The following is a 20,070-nucleotide window of genomic DNA, read 5'->3' as shown; positions in this document are numbered from 1 at the left end:
CCAAGGTCCCCGAGCTGCTCCCCAAGGTCCCCGAGCTGCTCCCCAAGGTCCCCGAGCTGTCTCGGACCCCTCACTGCCCCACCACCCACCTCCAGATGACCGGGTGGCAGCCGCTTGGCCCCCCGGCTGCCCCTCGCTCCTCGCTTCCCTTCTCCTCCCGCAACCGCTGCCCGAGCCTGGGTCCTGCCAACCGACAAGTCTCCTGGGCCCACGCTCCGACCCCCGCCTCTGCCTCCTCTGCACGGCACCAAAGTGCCACCAGCCCTCCCTTCTCTCGAAAGCATCGCTCCCCTTGGACACCCGAGTTAGTCGCCCTGAGAGCTGAGCTCAGGAGGTGTCTGGCCTCCCCGTGCTCTGCCGAGAATGGTCTCTGCAACGCTCAGGGAACGCTGGACCAGGCGGCGATGAACACCTGCGAAATCTCGGTGAAGTAAACCACCCTGTCCCTGTACGCATGTCCGGTGAGTCACCGGGGACGGGCACAGCCTGCGGACGAGCCCCGCTGACGGCCGGCCTGGGGAGAGGGGAAGATCCGCGAGGAGATTGAACCGTCGCGGTCGCCAGCCGCCGAGGCCTGACGTGGTTTGCGACGCTGCGCCGTGAGGCCGTCAACGCGCCGTCGGAGACGGCCGAGAAGATTCGCGGAGCCGATGCGACACCCTTCGCACAGCACCTGGCGCGCAGCAAAGCCCCTGCCGCTGTCAATGACAAACATGCATCGCACCGTGCGATGACGTGTTTGCTTAGCTGTTTCCCTGAACCACGAGCTCCTCCAAAGCGGTCTCTAATTCACTGTTGCATCCCCAGGATTTAGCAGTGTTCAGTTCACACGCGCATGCACGCGCACACACACACACAAGCACGCACACGCGCGTGCACACACACAGGAATGAATAAACCAAATGGATAAGTGAATGTGAACAAGAAAACCGAGCGCGGGCTTGGCATACGCAGGAACGTAGCAGGTGCAGGCTCCCAGCTCCTTCCTCTCGAGTCGGGGAGCGTCTGCTTCCGTCCACACCATTAGAGCCCGAAAGGAAGCTTTCTGTCACGCGAAGGACTGTTTTAGGTGACCGGTAAAACAGACTTCTGTGAAAACTGGAAACCCTGCTAACACCCAACCCCAGAGAAAAAACGGGAGGAACTCGCTGGGGGGCGACCTGCTGCGGGCCGCAAGGCCGGGTTCCAGCCCCGGGCCACCGAACCCGCAGGTCCTGCTGGGCTGCGAGTCTGCTGGGGTCGGGAAGCTCCCGCCGGCCCCTCGGGAACTGGCGTCCGGCCGACGGCCCCACGTCCAGGAACGGGAAAGCACGAGGTGACCCCCGGGGACAGCCCTGGGCCCCGTCCCGCCCTGGCTCCCTGGGCCGCACACCCCCTGTCAACAGCGCCTTGCCCATTGGGGTCCCCCCTCCCCAGGACACTGCTCCCCACAAGCTTCTCAAGGAGATGCGCCCCAAGCGTCCGCCTAGCGCTTGGAGCCCCTTCCAGGCCAGCTCCCCTCCCTGGGACGCCCGCTCCCGAATCTCCTGTAGCCACGCCCGTCAGTCACCAGTGATCTCCACGGCGCTGGGTCCGATGGGAACTCCTCGCGCCTCATCCTACTTGACCTGTTATTTGACATGACGGAGGACCCCTTCCTCCGCGATGTCCCACTTGGCCTTTGCTGCCTCGAACTTCATCACCATCTCCATGCTGACAGTCCCCAAACTTCTCTGTCACCTGAACTGCGGTCACATCGAGCCAGCTGAATACTCACCGTCTCCACCTGTGTATCCGTCGAGCACACACCACGACTTAACACGTCTATGACGAAACTCCCAGCATGCCCTCCCAATCCTGTTCCCTTCTTCTCCTGCATTTTCATCCTTCCGACTGCTCAGCCAAAACCTGAATCATCTTCAATCACCCTCCTGCTCTACAGACAAACATTAGAAAATTTTATTGGCTCTATTCTCAAAATCTATCTGTCTACATACCCTGTTATGCCCAGAAATAAACCCACACGCATACGGTCGATTAATTTATGATGAAGAAACCACGAATGTAAAATGAGAAAAGCGTAGTCTCCCTCTTCAGTAAATAGTACTGGGAAAACCCTTCACTGCTGGGAGAGCCCCGTGCAAAAGAATTACAGCATCCCACGGGCAGTCAGAGGGATTAAAGATGTGAACTTTAGACCAAAAAGCTCCTGGAGAACACAGGAGGTAAGCTCCTTGGCATCGATCTTGGCAATGTTTATCTGAAATTTTTTTCTTACTGAGACATTTACCCCTGGAAACCTCCCTTTTTAAATGTTTTTGCTACATTCCATAAGTTTAGTTACGTTGTATCTCCATTTTCATTCGTTTCAAGATATTCGTTTTGCCTCTGCGATCGATCAATTGCACTGACCACTTCTGTGTGAATGCAAAGGCCGCACGCTGCCCAGCGCTCACCGAAATCCGCCCGGGGAAGGGAGTCGACTGGCCCGTACGCACCGCCGGCACGAGGGGACAGGTCCCACACGCGTCCCACGATCCCCGTCTGCGGTGGCCGTGAACACGCGCTCGGCCAGGGCCTCCTCGACCGCCACACGAACGAGCCCACACGGGACTTACGAACGTGTGCACGGCGGCTGTGATGGCGAGAACAGCACGTGGCGTGGGAAAGGCAGTGGGGAGCGATGTCGTCTGTGTGTGTGTGTGTGTGTGTGTGTGTGTGTGCGTGCGTGTGAGAGAGTGTGGGGGAGGCTGGGGGGAGAGAGAGAGGTCAAGACCCAGGCACCCCGCCGGGGCTAGGACACGCTCCCGCCCGGCACTCTCCTCTCTGGAAGAAATGCAAGATCACTTCGGGCCACCAGGGGGCAGTATCTGATCACGCGTGCGGACAGCTCTTGCCCGCCAGAACCACTCTGCACAGGAGGCTCCCCGGCCCGCTAATTCTGTTACTAGGCGGCCCAGACGAAAAACGCCATTCATTCCTTTCACATGACGGATACACAACAACGCACGATCCTCAGCGATGACAGCTGGATTAAAATGCATTAAAACGGAAGAAAAAAAGACACTTCATAGTCATAATGCCAGAATTATCTGTTACCAAGGGAAGACACATCTCCACTTCCTGAGCATTTAAGAGTTTCATCACTCAGCTCCAGGTCGCAGCAGGTACTGACGTCAGGTGACGGGGGTTTTCCGGCTTGTCCCCGGCGTTACGCCGCGCAAGCTCGTCCTCCCCGGCTTCCCTCCACCGGACGGGCCCATTTCGCCCCTCGTCACTTACTGAAATAGACGAGGGGCAGTGACCGGCTTCCGCCCGGCACTCCAGGAGACAGGGAGGAGCTCTCGGCCGGCTGGGGCGGAGCTGGACCGGGCCGCCCACCTGCGACAGGTGGGCCAGCATTCACTCACTCACGTCGCTGCCGGCCGAAAGGACGGGTCCCGGAGCGTGGCCATGTCCCGGCAAACGCCAAGGACCAGGTGCTTTCGAGAGTGTGCCCTGTGAGACGCCCAGGGGTGTCCCCCCGGCAGAGCACCTCGGGCCCTGCAGGAAGAGCTTAGAGCCCTCGCTTGTCCCACAGTTGTTCCCAGAAGCCTCGGCAACACCTTCGCTAGGAACCACTTACGGGAGAGCCCAAGACATAAAAAGCCATAAGAGTCAGAAGGAAAGAACCCAGGCTTTGCTGCCCGGGTATTCCATCAGTGGGCATCGATTAAACGGCTCTGCAGCAGTCGCCGTGGGGATAGCAAAGTATAAAATATTGTCCTCACCCTGAAGGACCATAAATCTAATTATGAGGGCATGGCATGCATTCATGAAACATTTGTTAATAATAATACGAAACAGACTCTCCTTCTGTGTGGCAGAGTTCACCGGAGATTGTCGATAAATATTTGCTGATCGCTTATTAAGTTCCAAGTACGAGCGAGATGTGAGAGTGTATAAAAGGCTTCCTCTTGTAGACTTATCGCTCTAGTTGTAAAGAGTTTGACTTATATTCTGTGTATTAATTTATTCAGTGAAGATTTAGGGACCAACTATAATATGTGGAGTATCATGCTAAACAAGACTGATACGAATAACCCGTGATCCCTCCCAGGACAATCTCAGTCTGGTAGGGGACAAAGACCTGTAAACGAATCATTTACTTTCAATGTAGTGGTGTGTGTGTGCGCACGCATGCACGCACGTGTGTGTAGGAATATATATATAATTACTTTGAAGGTTAAATGATAGAGGTAGATAGACAGACAATGCTCAAGACAAGCATGAGAATGGGCACAAACGTCACAAAAAGGTGACGACTGAGGAGAGTCTAGACGGCCTTTTACAAGTAGACTCACGAGCGACGGGCCTTCCAGATGGGAGGCACTCAGTGTGCAGAGGCGCAGAGGCGGGAAACGGCGTGACGGCTAATTAACGACCGCGCTTCCGAGTAAACGTTGAGCAGCGTTGGGAGGCGAGAATCACGGAGGAAGGGAGGGACCAGAGGGCACGGGGCCGGGGACTTCCGCCTTCCACGAGAGAAAGCCTTCCGACTGTCAGGAGACGGGGCTAACCTGGTCGGCGCGAGACCTGTAAGGTTATTTCATCGCTCCGTGGAGGATGCTTTGGAGTAGAACGAGAGCAGAGGTGAGTCAAGGCGAAAGCTAACGAGAGATGGAATAAGGAACGATGTAGGGGCCGGGCCAAGACAACCCGCTAACCGATTGGTACTGGAGGTAAGGGCTGAGACCCGCCGGCGACGTATTTCCACTGAGCGCTCTCAATTTCTACTGGGTCACAGTCGGGGTGCCCTCAACTCACTCCTGGCCGGTGGCAGGCAACAGGAAAGGAACTACAAGAAAATGAGCGGGAGGAACGGAGGATACAGGGCTAAAATACAAACACGCGGAGTTGGAGGCACAGGTGAGACATCTAATGGAGACCCCTGAAGAGGGGGGAGCTAAGGCAGGGACGTTCTACCTTCTGGGGAACATCCGCTCTGGTCCAGAGGGGCGGGGGGAGGGGCGGAGAGGGGTGGGAACCGAGGACGTTCCCGGTAACGGCAGGTTCTTAACAACGTCAAAGGGGGAAGAACGCCGGCAGGCAGCCCACGAGACCCACCGAACGAAGCGCCGTTCTGCACACAGGATGCATCCACGGCCGCGGCTTCCGAGGAAGGGCGTTCTGCTTCAGGGACGAGGAAATCCCGATCGGAGGGGCAGGGGCGAGGCTGGGCGATTCCTCAGGGCACCGCGGATGCGAGATGATGTCATGTCCCTTAGCTGAGCAAAAGGCAGAGCCCCCGAAACTCGGCGCCGCAAGCAGAGTTTCGTGGTGAGAAGCTGACATCGCATGTGTGATGTGCGAGGCGGCGTTTTAAGCTGCGGACCTGTGCGAACGGATTGGGTTTCCCCAGCACGTCGAGGGAGCATCATTGCTACTGTTATTCCACGGGTGAGGAAACTGAGGCACGGAAGCGTCCGTAACTTGCTATCATCGGCCATCGGGCCGGTGAGGGGGGCGCAGGAGTCTGGCCAGGCGGCCTCTGCTCCCATCGCCCGGCCACACTGCCTCCCCAGCTCCGTGGCCACGGCGACTCGGCGCCTCCCTGTGCCCACCCGCCACCCCCCGCTGATTCCGGGGGGCCTGCTCTGCCCCCTCGCAGCCCCGACACACGCCCACGCTTGCAGAAAGCCTGCAGTGAGTCGTAAAGGAGAATAAAGGGGAGCACAGGGGGGTGCTCGGAAAGCTAACCTGACTAATGAACCGCGAGCCTCCGATGCTTTTCCGGGAGCCCGCCCTGTTCCTCACGGCTTCCTGCGAGCAGGGCGCGCGCCCCATGGGGCTCTCACCTTCTGGCCTGCTCCGAGCGTTAAAACCATCCTTAACACGGGCGACGTGGAGCCACTACCTAGACATCTAACTTAAAGACCATTTTGTTAGTGGAACGCCTTCCTGTCCACAGGCGTACCTGAGGGCCCCCTGGTCCCCAGGTGACTGACGTCACACACGACGTCACGCTCCCGGGGAGACTTCCCCGCCGGAGCCCCATGCCCACGACCTTGGCCCTGAACTTCGCTTTCAGCCCTCCAAGCAGGAGAGCACCCCTAACAGGCCACACCTGGGCGGAATCACACACCTGCGAACGGGAGCACGTGCTCATCAGATCCCCGGTGCCGGCCGGGGAGGCAGCGCTGGGCTCAGACGCGAAACGACTGGGCTTGACAAACCTGACCACGGGCCTCGCAGTAAGAGGCCGAGGGGAACTCAGGCGGCGGCTCCGGGGGCGCCACGACACCCTCCCGCGAGCGCAGTCAGAAGCCACCTCACAGACGCCACTGCTCCCGCCCGACGACGAGCACCGAATGCACGGCGTCCGGCAGCGAACGGGAGGCCGAACGGAGGGGCCGGGGAGCCCAGGGAGCCCCCCGGGACCCCCCCGGGAGCTGGGGGGCACCCTCTGGGGGGAAGGAGACGGCGGCGCCGCTGTTCAGGTTCCCGTCACCTCAACGGGGTGGCGGGAACCCTACCTGCGGCGCTGGCCTACCTGCAGGATGGCCCCGGTGCGGTCCAAGCGACGCTGTCCGGATTCTCGGCCTCCAGCACGGCGGCCAGCAGGGTGGAGGGTCGGGGGGCGCAGCCGGCAGGGCCCCCGCCCGCCTCCCGGCGCCCCGAGCGCATGCTCGCTGCCCGGCTTCCCGCGACGCACGCTCAGGGCCTGCGCACTGGGCTCGGCTGGGCGGGACCACTTTGGGCCCAGCCAACTAGGGGGAGGCTGTCGAGAGAGGGCTGGGCTGCCGGGGGAGCTCTCGGGGACGCAGGGTCCCCCTGGGCGGAGGGGCTGGTGAGTGAGCATCATTGCTTAGTCCCCATCGACCCCATGTGGCCTCTCTCCAGGTGCTCTGGCCTACCTGCAAGGTCGCTGCAGTGTGCTCCCAGACGCACACCCAAGCCCATTTGGGCCCAAACAAAGGGAGCCATCAGGATCAACAGGGCCTTGCCACACGCACCTGCCTCCCCACCTGGAGCTGCTCCAGCTGGGGAGGCCAGTGCCCCAAACACCTTAATCACCCACTTGGCTCCTAACAGCCCACCGGGGTCACCCCGAATGCACCGTCTACACAGAGCCCACTTTCACATAAGGCCAGTTTTCCAAAACTGGAAGAAGCAGCCATTTTGTCTCATTCATATAAACAAACATAGAAAGTTAAGCAAAATGAAAAGACAGAAGAATATCTCTCAAATCAAGGAACAAGAAAAATCCCTGGGGGGAAGGAGGGGGAACAAACCTGAAAGAAAAGGAAGTAATTTACCTGATAAAGAATTTAAAGAAATAGTCACAAAGATGTTCACCAAACTTGAGAGTGCAATAGAGAAACTTAAGGGTAACTTCACCAAAGAGTTATAAAACATAAGACAGAACCCAGCAGACCTGAAGAATCCAGTAACTGAAATGAAGAACACGTTACAAGGAATCAACAGCAGATTAGCTAACACAGAGCACAGAGCAGAGACCCGGGAGAGAGGCTAGTGGAAATCAACCAATCAGAACAGCAGACAAAAAAAAGAATTTTGAAAAATGAGAATAGTTTAAGGGACCTCTGGGACAACATCAAGCACTCAGACTTTCACATTATAGGGATCCCAAAAGGAGAAGAAACAGAGAAAAGAACAGAAACTTTATTGAAAGACGTCGTGGCTGAAAACTTTCCTATCCTGGAAAGGAAACAGACATCCAGGTCCAGGAAGCCCGGAGACTACCGAACAAGATGAACCCAAGGAGACCCACGCCGAGACACACTGTAGTTAAAAGGCCAAAAGATAAAGAGACGATGTCCAAGGAAGCAAGAGAAAAGGGCGTTACATCCTAAGGAAGCCCTGACTTCTCAGCAGTCACTGCACAGGCCAGAGGGAGGGGCAGGATGCCTTTTCCTTGCAACCTAGAACAATTTACCCAGCAAGGTGATCCTTCAGAATTGAAGGAGAAATAGTTTCCCAGACAAGCAAAATGATAGGACTTCATCACCATTAAACCAGCTTTACAAGAAATGTTAAAGGGTCTTCTTTAAGTAGAAAGGGAAAGGCCATGACCAAAAATAAGAAAATACAAGAAAATGAAAAACCTCACAGATAAAACCAAATATTCAATAAATGCGGCAAATCAGACATTTAGAAAGCTACTACGAAAGCGTAAAAATGCAGTCCTTATAGCGTGTATATTCTGATTAAAATGCCTATCAGCTTAAAATAGGCTGCTATAGATAAAGAACGGTATACGTAACCTCATGGTAACCACGACCAAAAACCTACAGAACATACTTGACAAGCAAGAGAAAGGAACCTACATAAAACACTAAACGAAAACAGCAAACCATGAGGGAAGATGTCGAGAGAAGACGAAACAGCGAAGAACTATAAAAGCAACCAAAAACAATAAGAAAATGACAGTTACATGTTTATCAATAGTTACTTTAAACATTAAGTGGATTAAATGCTCCGATAAAAAGACAGACATAGGGTGGATGAATGGATTTAAAAGCATGACCCATCTATGCTGCTTACAAGAAATTTACTTCGGCTCGAAAGACACATACAAATTGAAAGTGAAGGGATAGAAAAAATGCAAATAGAAATGAGAAATAAAGCTGGAGTAGCAGCATTTATATCAGACAAAATAGACTTTAAAACAAACAAAAAAAGAACATTACATAATTATAAAGGGATCGCTCCAAGAGGAGGATGTAACAATTGTAAATATCTCCGCACCCAACATAGGCGCGCCTAAATATGGAAAGCAATTATTAATGGGCACTGAGGGAGAAATCTACGGGAATACAATAATAGGGGATTTTAGTACCCCAGTTATATCAATAAATAAATCATCCAAACAGAAAATTAGTAAAGAAATAATGGCCTTAAATGTCACATTAGAAGAGATCAGCTTGATAGACATTTTTAGGACATTTCATCCAAAATCTGTAGAATACACATTTTTTTTTCAAGCGAACATGGAATATTCTCCAAGGTAGATCACATATTCAGCCACAAAATAAGCCTCAATAAATTCAAGAAGATTGAAATCATATCAAGCACCTTTTCCAACCACGGTGACATGAAACTGTAAATCTACAGGAAGAAAACTGGAAAAAAAACATTAATGCGTGGAGACCAAACAACATGCTACTAAAAAAAAAAATCAATGGATCAAAGAAGAAATCAAAACCTATGTCGAGACAGATGAAAATGAAAATACAACTTTTCAAAATGCAGGGGACGCAGCAAAAGCAATTCTAAGAGGGAAGTTCATAGCTATACAGGCCGACCTGCAGAAACGAGAAAAATTCCAAGTAAACAATCTCTCTCTCCTCCTAAAGGAAAGAGAAAAAAAAGGACAAACAAAACCCACAGTAAACAGCCGGAAGGAGATAGGAGCAGAGCGGAAAAGAAATAGAAATTTCAAAACAATAGAAAAGATCGATAAAAATAAGAGCCGGTTCTTGAAAAGGGAAATAAAAGAGACAAACCTTTAGCCAAACTCATCGAGAAAAAATGGGAGCCCAAGTAAATAAAATCACAAATGAAAGAGGAGAAAATATAACCGAGACCACAGACATACGAAGAATCACTAAGAATACTATGAATGATTGCATGCCGACAAATTTGACGATCCAAAAGAAACGGGTAAGTTTCTAGAAGTATGTAACCTTCCGAGACCGAACCAGGAAGAAATGCAAACCCGTGCATTTTGTCCTGCGAAAGCCCCCAGGAGCAAAGATTCCTCCGGGGGTCCAAGGGAAGCAGGCGTCATGGGACACCTGGCTCCCGCGTCGAGAGAACGTTCCGCCAGGGGAAGCTGCTCCGGTCACCACCGGCCTCCCTGCCCCCGAGCCGAGGGCAGCCTGCTGCAGCCTTCCGCTCCTGTCTGTACGAGCTCCCCAGTACCCCAAGAAAGTAACTCGTGTCGCCCCTGCCTCTCACTTACGCCCTCCCTTCCTCCCAAGAAAAAGCATGCCAGGATGGACCAGGCTTCGTCCACAGCAGCTTTGACGTTGTTGGCAGTAAGCGCTACACAGGTGGCCATGCCCCGGCTCTTACAGGTGGCTCCTCGAGAACAGGTTCAGGAGGATGAATCACAGCGTGGCCGGTCCGCCGTCACTCACCTCGTCGTGAGAAAAAGCCTGCTCCGAGTGTGCGCAGGCCTGGAGGCGGGCCGAAACCTCGCCTGCCGGAGCGGCAGGGCGGCCAGGGGCTGTCAGGGACCCCGAGGTCTTCGGTGGTCACTGCTCGTGTGAAAGAATGTGACAAACCCCAGGCGAGGCCAAAGGGGACCCACCCTAACCTGAAAACCCCAAGGGCTGTGTGTGTGTGTGTGTGTGTGTGTGTGTGTGTGTGACAGAGAGAGAGAGAGAGAGAGAGAGAGAGAGAGAGAGAGAGAGAGAAACAGCTGTGTGGACCGGAACCCGGAGATTACTGGTTCAGTTTGGAAAAACAGCGTATGTGTCATTGCTTCCGGAAAGCGAATTCCGACAGCCTCATAACAGCGTCCCCGGGGTTTGCGAGGAGCCGAGGATGCGGGTGGTGAAGGGGTGGTGGGGTGACAAGAGTTTCCTAGTCACCCACAACACGCTAAGTTTGTGTGGCCGGAAGCCCACCTCGGGACCGGCCCTTCGCTCTGCTCTCCCTGCCCTGAGCGCGGCCTCACGTGGCCTCTGCCGAAGGGCCCCGCGCACCCAGGCTCCGTCCGTGCCGATGGCCACACGCCAGCCATTCACGGCAGAAGGATTTCTGGAGCATTCTGCGGAGAAAAGTCAATAAGGCGCAGCCACCGAACTCTAAAACATGGGGTTATAACTGAAATATTAGGCGAGCTCGGAACATTCAGATGGTTATAGCCCACGCTATAACTATCTCGATGTCCTTTTATTCCTTTTTAAAAATAGCAAGACTCTATGCTGCTCTATTTATAGAGATGATAGATGATGATGATGATGACGACGACAGACAGACAGATAGATGAAAGAGAGAGAGAGCTGCTTACACGCTTAAAAATCAACTCTCTCATCATTTGTTGAGTGCAAACTATGTACCATAGGTTAACTATTATGGCACATAATATCCGGTGTGTGGGACCTAAAGTGTCAGTTTTTGGGTTTTGTTGTTTGTTTGTTTGTTTTTTAAGACATGGCTTCTTTCTTCCAGAAAGTCGCGACAGAGTCAGGGAGACGGGCAGCTCACCCTGATCGCTTGCGTTTCCACAGTCCGAGCCGAGTGAGCGCCCGCTCTGTGGGACCTGGGCTGGATGCCACAGGGCACGAAAGTGTACGAGGCCAGGCCCTGCCGTCGAGGGCGGGGCAGAGTGTCCCCCCGTGTGGTTCATCTGAGTTTTAAATGCCTGGCATACCACATCTGTCCAAGTTCTTTCTTGCCTGTTACATGTGGAAGTCAAGGCAATGGGTGACCTAACTCTAAAATGAATAAACATAAACGGCAATTTTTCCTGACGCCTACGGCCATAATCCTTGATAGGCATCACACGGTCACGACGGGGTATAAACAGACCACCCAGCGCATCATCAAGTGTGAGGGATGATGTGTGCAGAGCCCCTACTTTTCAATGAAAAGATAATTTTCCTTGGACTCTTTACATTAGGAAATATTGGCAAAAAAAAAAAAATAGGAGGGAAGAAGAAGAAAGAGAGCAAGGAAGGAGAAAGAAAGAAAAGAGACATCTTTCTGTTGATTTAAAAACTGGATCCGTTCTTTAAAAAAAAAAAAAAACTATTGATTCTCAGCAGAAATAGACAAGCGGTACATACACTCTGCCTCCTTCCTCATGCCTTCCTCCTTCTGGCTTCCTGGAAAACAGATGCCGTCATCTTGGACCCCAAGGATAAGGGCCAAATCCTAGAGACAGTGGGGTGATGATCCGGACGAATCCTGGGTTCCTGAGGACGTCATCAAATGCGGTCACCACGGCAGCTGTGACCTGCATTCTCACAGACTTTCATACGAAGAAAAAACAACAACTGAGCATTTTTTAAAATTTTAATTCTATTTACATCATTGTTGCTTTAGGCCCGGAGGACTCACAGCAAAACTGGACCCCAGTGACGTAGCCCTACGGTGGGACGCCCTGCAGCGGGGTGGGCTTCGGGAACGGCGTGATCTAGTCACGCCAGCCACATCCCCCTGCAGTCCTCCATGAGGGAGACAACTTCCAGGCTGGCGTGGAGTGGCCTGGACTTTACACCCGCATGTGACGAAAATCTAAAGGCAGTTGGGGGGAAGCCGCTTCCAGAAACATTCTCGAAAGAGAGAAAAGCACACCAGCTAAAAAGAACAGAATGCGGTTGAAGATCTCCGGGAAATGTTGTTGATGGAAAAAAGCAATTTACCAAACAAAACACACACATACATATCCGCAAAGCAACGTCCCATAACCCTGCACGAGTACATACATGCATGTGAACACACAGGGCATGTTCTAGATGGATCTTCAATGCACTGATAACGCCAGCCGCCTCTGAGGATGAGTCGGGCTCGGAGGGAGTGGCCGAGGGGAACTCGGACTCGTCGCACTGCTCCATTTGGATAAGGAGAACGTACTCCTGTATCACCATGTAATTAAAAATTAATTCTGAGAAGGGATCCCAGATTGAAACGGAGCTGTCTTTGAAGACGAACTTGCTCCTCTTCCCCATTTTACTCCCAAGGCGACATTGACCAAGTACCCCCCTTCCGTGTTTCTGCTCAACTGATCAGAGCTGGAAACCGGACAGGACTAAGCCAAGTCCTTCCGCCTCCCGACAAACCAGGGCGACCGAAGCGACTAATCTGAATAAACACAGGACACAGAGGATTCTTAAGAGCGCTATCTCATTCCACACGGGGTTGTCTTTGCAACCGCTCAGGTTCAGCCGTTGCTAGGCAACCGGGAAGGCAGGCTTTTCATTGCAGCAAAAGCTTTACGGCTCCAGGAAGAGGCGTGTGTGACCGCTCACCAAGGTGACACAGAACGGAACGCCTGAGTGTGCCTTTTTTTCCCTCATAGGTTTTAAGTACTCGCTCCAGTATCGCGGACCCGGGAGGGCGCCTGGCTAGGAGCTGGTCGTGGAGAATTAGGTCTTCCGCCGGGATTTGCACCGAGGGATAGAGCAGCCAGAAGAGCAAGCTGACACTTAGTTTTCTGTGCACACCCATCGTTAATGCACGCGATACTTTTCACAGATGCCCACCGTCGACCCACGCAAAACTGTCGAAGTCACACACGAGGACTGCCTAGAAGCCGAACCTCGTCGTTAAACTGAATTAAGTGTTTTATGTGTCGCTTTTTGAAAAATAAACTGTGCGACACATTTGCCAGACCGGAAACTGCAGAAATATTTCAGGTTTTGCTCTTCAGCAGTCGAGGCCAGGATAGGTCTCGCTTCCGCAGCTTTGGCTTCCCTCTGGGGAATTATGGAATGGAATATTTAAGGTAACTAAGGGTTATTATAAACCGGGCCAACTAACGCTGTGTGGCCAGCTTTTCTGTGACGCTCAGGGCAGAGTGGCTATGCCCAAGAAGCGTCTAGAGGTGACTCGGTACTTTGCACATGCTGGTCTCCGTGGCGACTCAGCATGTCCCTCGTCACACTTAGAACCAACAGCATTGCCATTTCTCCTTTCTCCTCTGCACATTGCTGCGACTAGAACAAAATAAACCTTTAAACGAGAAGGCGTTTCGTGTTTTCCGTTTTAAGTGCCCTTAATCCATCATTAGTCTGGGTTTCGTAAATAAATACCAAGCTTCCCAACACCCATGAAATAACACACAGTACACGCAAACACGCAAACACATTCTACCAGGTGCTACGCTAGTAGTGACCGTAAAAAGCGACAGTGGAAATGTAAATATTCAGGGTTTGGGTCCAGAGGCTCTTACGTTCAAAACATAAGAGGGTTTCCAAGGGGTCCCTTTTGGTTTATCTATGCCAAATCACGACGCAGGATGCTACTGTGATCTCTCACGTGCTGTGGCTATTTAACAAATAATATATAAACGGAGCCAACCAGAGAATATTTACCAGGCGTTTTCCGTGCCCGACACGCATGGGGAATACGAAAGAGAATGGACCCAGAATCCATGGCTTCCTCGGCAGGTGCAGTCCGGTGGGCAGCTCTTAAAGATGTTTTCGCTTCACCATCTTGGGCCGTTGTGGTCATCCCTCACGGTTCGGCCTCCTCCTCCTCCTCAGACAGGTTTCTAACACATAGGTTGCCATGCTTTTTGCCAGGTGACCCCACCTGAGCACAGCGGGATGCGCCAGGTCTGAGAACCCGTGGCCTGGCGCAAAGCTGGGCCCAGAAGAAGCACATCTGCAGGAGGCAGCGTGGCCAGCCCGCCGAGTTATTCTACACCGGGAATTTTAGCCTGAACCACTCAAAGGGTGCATGCAGACCACAGAGGCGTGAAGTTCTGGGAAGAAAAGCAAGGACATAAAATTTTTGACCGGTACGGAAGAAACTCTTCATGCACCTTTTCCTTAAATGGGTCACGCTTCTGTGACCCTCAGAGGTTACACATCTAATGGATTATACTCCATGAGGTTCATCAAAATGGGTGACGGTCCAGTCTGACTTTTGTGCCAATATTTATAAAATACTGGTAACTAAATCTATCTAGAACTGTGATGAAAATACTAGACATTTATGTTTAAATGTCCAAAATTCACTTAGGGAACATATGCAAGCCAGAAACTTGAAGACACGAAGGGTCTTCTCCACGGAGAGGCCAGCACGCAGGGCACCCGTCAACGGCACGTCGCCAAGAGAAATCAGTACACGTGACCGTGACGGGGTGCAGGAAGGTCACGTTTAGCAAAGTTTCAAGAGGTGAGGAGGAGGAGGAGACGGGCAGAAAGGCGTCAGGACCTCGCCATGCGCAACGGCCCGGCGCGGGATTCCTCGGTACCCATCAGCTTGCCTCCCTCGCCTGTGTTTTCCCGCGAATGAGTGTCCTAGACTCATTCAGGTTTCCTAGACTTTCGTTATCAACTCATTGAGTGAAGCAGTTTTTCCCTGTGCACTGCGATTACTTCCTCATTACTGTCTCGAAAGTCAACTTATGTTTCAAATGCTAAATTTACACTGAGGAATTATATCTCGAAAATAACACAATTGATGCGCTAATCGTAAGAAGTCCAATTACACACATTCTGCATGCCCACTGTTGGAACTACCAGGATGCGTCATTCTGAGCGATGTTCCAAAAACTGGAACATTCGATGCTTCAAAAATTAGTGGACATAACCGTCTCATTCCTCAGGAAGGAGCTGGGGCCAGTTCACCAACTCAGAGGATTGAAGTCTGTCTCGGGCTCACAGAATGTGTTTGGTTAAAAGAGATCCCCCACGGCGACCAAGATGGTCGTTTTTTCCTCTCTCAACAAAGAGAGAAAACTATATCGTTCACCAGCCTCTCATAATGTGCTTCGTTTGCCACCTTGCCCAGGCCAACGATCTGACATGAAATAACTGGACCTCTCCTCACCAAAGTCACCCGAAGAAAGAACAGAAAAAGCTCTCAAATGTTTCTTTAGCAATATTTGAGTGTGCGTCAATCAATTAGAAAAGAAAAAATATTTGCATTTAGCAAAACGTCTAGCAGCAGCCTTCACCTTCCACGACTCAAAAGGGGCGGGGAGAGAGAACGGAGAAATGGGAACCCGCTAGATTTTATGACTCCATGAAAACTCAGCAGCGAGCATTGGGTCTCGGTGGCTATTATTTACATCAGCATTTCCTTCCCATTCGGTATTACATCCTCTAATGATCTTTCAAAAATCTTTTAGGCGGAATATATACATATACACATACATATACACATACATACATACATATATATAATACAAATAAATAAATACATCTTGGAAACAGAGACACAATGGTAGCGAAAACTTTAAAAAAGGCAATTTCATTCAATACACTTCACACATCTCATCAGACTCTCTACACTCACTAGAAATAGCCTATGAATCTGGTTTAGGCGCCCCGCAGCTGATACAGAGGAAACCTGACGCCAGAAGCCTCCGAGGGCCTTGCAGTCAGAGACACCTACAGTTGACTGACAGCTCTCACCAGCTCCGGGGCCTTGAGAGCAAGTCGTTGACACTTCTGAGCCTCGGTTTCCTCCCCTTTACAGTGGGAATGATGACACCTGCCTTTCCGAGACACGGCCTGCACAAGCCAAGCATCCAGGGGAACACCTGCCATCGGGCACACGTTTCATATGAATAATCAGTTAAGCAGCTCGCGCGATCCACGGGATAAAAACTAAAGCCAGTTGCTCAGGACCAGCTAACAAGTGGCTGAGTCTCTGATACCAGAGGAACGTCGACGAAACCCAGATAAAGAGAGGCTAGAGATCCTACCCAATTTCTTTAGCAGCACTTGAGTTTGGATTCGATCATGGTAAAAAGTAAAATAACGTACACATGGCCAGACGTCAGGCGGTGGTTTCAGGCTTCAGGATAAGGCATTCGGGTCTGGCTGCGTGTGTGTGTGTGTGTGTGTGTGTGTGCGCGCGCGCACGTGAGTGTGTCATGCTGCGGTTCCGGTTTAGTAGTCCCTTGACTGAAAGTCATTCATCCCTTCACAGGTCTGCACAGGTGGCTGCAACACTAACCTTCCTTTTCCTATTTTCTCCGGGAATAAGCTGGACTTCCTACCTCCGCTTTCCTCTCCCAGCATGCATCGCTGGAGACTGCGTCTCTCCCCAGCTGAGCTGCTGCAGGTGAGGCCGGGCGGACCTCGCCAGCACCGCTCCCGTGGGCCAGCCGGTGACGGGTGCCAGACTCACTAAGTAGGTGGCCGACTTCCCACCTGGTCTCCCAGGGGGGCCTGGAGATGTCGAGCTCACCTGCGCCCACCTTGGCTCCAGACCGAGGATCCCAGTCAGCAGCCCCCCGAGGCTCATTCCACCGCCAGTGGCCCCCACTGCTGAGCTGTGACGCTGTCCCCACAGCGGCCCGGCTGCGTCAGCGCACAAAGCCAAAGCGTGTGAAATCTTTCGAGCTCATTGACACAGCCGCGGCCTCTCCTCTTAAATGTACCCCAAAACACACGGCCCCGGGGGATCCCTCTACTGAGACGTGCCTTCCTGTCCCTGGGGGTCAAGAAACAAAAGGTCGCAGTTAGCTCCTACTCGAGCCTGGTTTTATCACCCGCCTCCCACGTCAGCCTCCCTCTGAGGCCGTGACAGACGTGACCAGAGGCCAGTCACACTTCCCCACGGAAACCACAATCGCCTTTGTCTTTTTCTCAGAAAGCCGTTCGCCTTCATCCAGAACTGATTCGAGAGGCTCCAAAAAATAAATGTTTAAAAGTATGATCACAAAAGTAGACGTTAACGCACCAGGTGTCCTTTACTTCACAACTTAGGACTTCTTGGGAGAGATACGTTTGGTGGGGAAAATGCCCCTGGGCCTCAGAAGACAGCAGCGTGGAAGGCATAGACTCTCATCGGCAGCGACTTCGGAAGCGGCGGCCGTGACAGGCGCAGCGCTCGGCCACGTGCGGGGCTGGGCAGGGCTCCGGCTTCGGGAAGCGGCCAGGCTGGCCTCAGCCGCGAAGGGCTCAGAGGCAGCAGTTAGGTTGGACGAGGACGAGCCAAGCTGCCTGTGTGACGCACCACACACAAGACTCGGAAAGTGCCAGTCTTCCCTGTCAAAAAGGGCGAGTGCCGCGCAGAGCGGGAGGGTAGCGACAGCCTCCCAGACTCGCTGCAGGGCCCCCTGCCCCCCATGCAGAAGCGGGAGGCTCGCTGCGCCCAGAATCCCCCGGGGTCACTGCTCTAATGTCCCAAACGGAACGGGCTCAGGAACCAGGACACACGGCGGGGATGGGCTCGAGCTGCAACAGTCACCCTGTGTGTCCCGTGCCCGCAGACAGGAGGCAGGGGGCAGGGAGGGCGGGGAGGGCTGGCCGCGACCCCGTAAAGGCCGCGGGTCAGCTGAGGGACACGCATCCTCGGGCGGCGGGGCGGAACCGTGAGGACAGACGTCGGAGGCCGGGGCCTCGCGTCGTGGGGAGCACCGGGGTCCGCTTAATTGCTTCCTGCCTCGGCCCAGCTCCGTGTGCAGGAGCCGGGCCAGCTGCAGGTGGGAGGTCCGAGTGGCCAGCTGCCGCCGCGCGGGCGGGGGAGGCCGCGTCAGGGGAAATGCACGCGAGGCGGGGGGGGGGGGGGGGGGGTGTTGGAGGGGGGAAGCCGGGGCCAGAAGGAGTTTTTGAATGTTCTAGGGAAGGAGACGGGTCACTCACCGGGGGAAGGAACTTCCTCCCTGCCTTCTTCCTTCTCCTTCCTCTCTCTTCCCTCGCAGGCAACCAGCTAGAGGCAGGATGAGCTGTCTCAGGGAAGAAGAATCAAAAACGGCTTTTAAATGACTGGAGGTCACGTCCTGCTTGAAACAGCAAGAGAGCAGAGTGCGCCCTCCCCCTCGAGGCCGCGCTGCCATGTTCCCCGGCAAAGGGACTGCGGGAGCATCTTAGTTCCATCTTCACAGCCCGGGGTGGCGACGTGAACCCACAAACCTCCCCCCCTCGCTCCGTTAAAGACACCACGTCGGCCGCTAAAGCACGCATCCCGTGGCCGCAGGCATTTCTGCAGGGTCTTCCCCTGGTTGCTGAGCACGTGGGCCACAACCCCAGAGCCCCGGTCTGGGCATCAGAAAGAGGGCACCCCAGGGACAAGACAGCCAGGGAGTGGGCGACGGCGTCACAGCACCCCCCTTTCCAACTCCGATAGTTGAGGATGGACCCATCGCCTAAGAAAGAGTCGCCACTTTCCAATTTTCCGATGACGCCTAACAGTCTTCAGAGTGACAGCCTTCTGAAGCCGGCCCTTCCTCCCTCCAGTCTCCAATTCGGTGACAAATATTCATTAAAACTGCCCGGTGTCTGTAGGGATCCAGGGGACCTGGGCGTCATCCTTAGAGGCAGGAGCAAGCCGCCCCCAAGACTTAAACACAAAGAGGTGAGTGAGGTGGACCTCGAGAGACGGAAGGGGAAGTCGGTAGCTGGGAAAGGCCCAGCGACCTCGCAGTCGGAACCGCGCTCGGCGGTGCTGGTCATTTGCAGGGCTGGGCAGGGAAGCAGAGGACTGGTGGACCAGCAGGACTGTGGCCCGTGAGGGAGGGGCGACCTGCCCTGAGGCTGGCTCCCGGGGCCCAGGGGCGTGCGAAGCCCCTGGGACAATCCATCAGGCAGGCTGGAGCCCGAGCCATGTCCCGTGAGTGCGCTCCCTCAGCTCCCCGAGCCCCTCCCTGGAGGCGGGAGCCTCCCGCAGGCCTGGGGCGGGAGAGCACCGTCCCCCGGGCCCCTGGCAGTTCAGGCTCCTGTGAACGACTCGGTAACTTAATCCGCAAGGCATCTTGGCATCTCATTTCCTGCACGTCTGCCCTCAACGGGGCCAGCCTGCCGAACAGCCCCTGCCTGCGGGAGGCTCGGGCGGCAGTGACGGGCGAGCAAGGGAACGAAATCAGGCGTGTGCCTGCGAGGCCGAAGGTTCGCCCTGGGCCCGGGGGACGTCCCCGCCGAGGAGGGGTCTCTGCGGGGGGCGGGAGAGACGGCCTCAGGTGCTACCCCAGCCCCCCCCCACCCCCTCGCGACACCGAACCACCCGCCGCTATCGCTCCTCCCGTCAAACATGCCACCGACATGTTTCCAGCACAGACCGACGCGGGTAAAGCCAGCTCTCCACCAGAGCCAAGACTCTCGTGCCTCGGGGAATAATGCAAAGCGACAAGTAACTGCTCCGCGGCAGGGCTTGGGCGGGGCTCGTGGGGGGCCCATGCGGGGCTCCTGAGCAGGGCGGCAGGACGGCGGGGAGGGTCTGGTGGGAGGGCCCGGCTCGCACTGGCCCCGCAGTCTGCGCAGGTGGACAACCCGCCCCCAGCACCCGAGGGAGGGGGGACAGAGATGAGAGGCCTTGAGGGAGGTGGGACCACTGAGAGCGGCCGGATCAGGGGAGACGAAAGGACCAGCCAGACGTCGCGGGGCCGCGGCGCGGGCACAGCCCACGGGAGCCAGCCCCGTGACAGTGCAGAGGCCGGGACACGCGGGAGACGCA

Source organism: Rousettus aegyptiacus, unplaced genomic scaffold, assembly GCF_014176215.1.
Source record: "Rousettus aegyptiacus isolate mRouAeg1 unplaced genomic scaffold, mRouAeg1.p scaffold_m13_p_15, whole genome shotgun sequence".
In the NCBI taxonomy this organism is placed as follows: domain Eukaryota; kingdom Metazoa; phylum Chordata; class Mammalia; order Chiroptera; family Pteropodidae; genus Rousettus; species Rousettus aegyptiacus.
Note: the sequence above shows the minus strand (reverse complement) of the source record.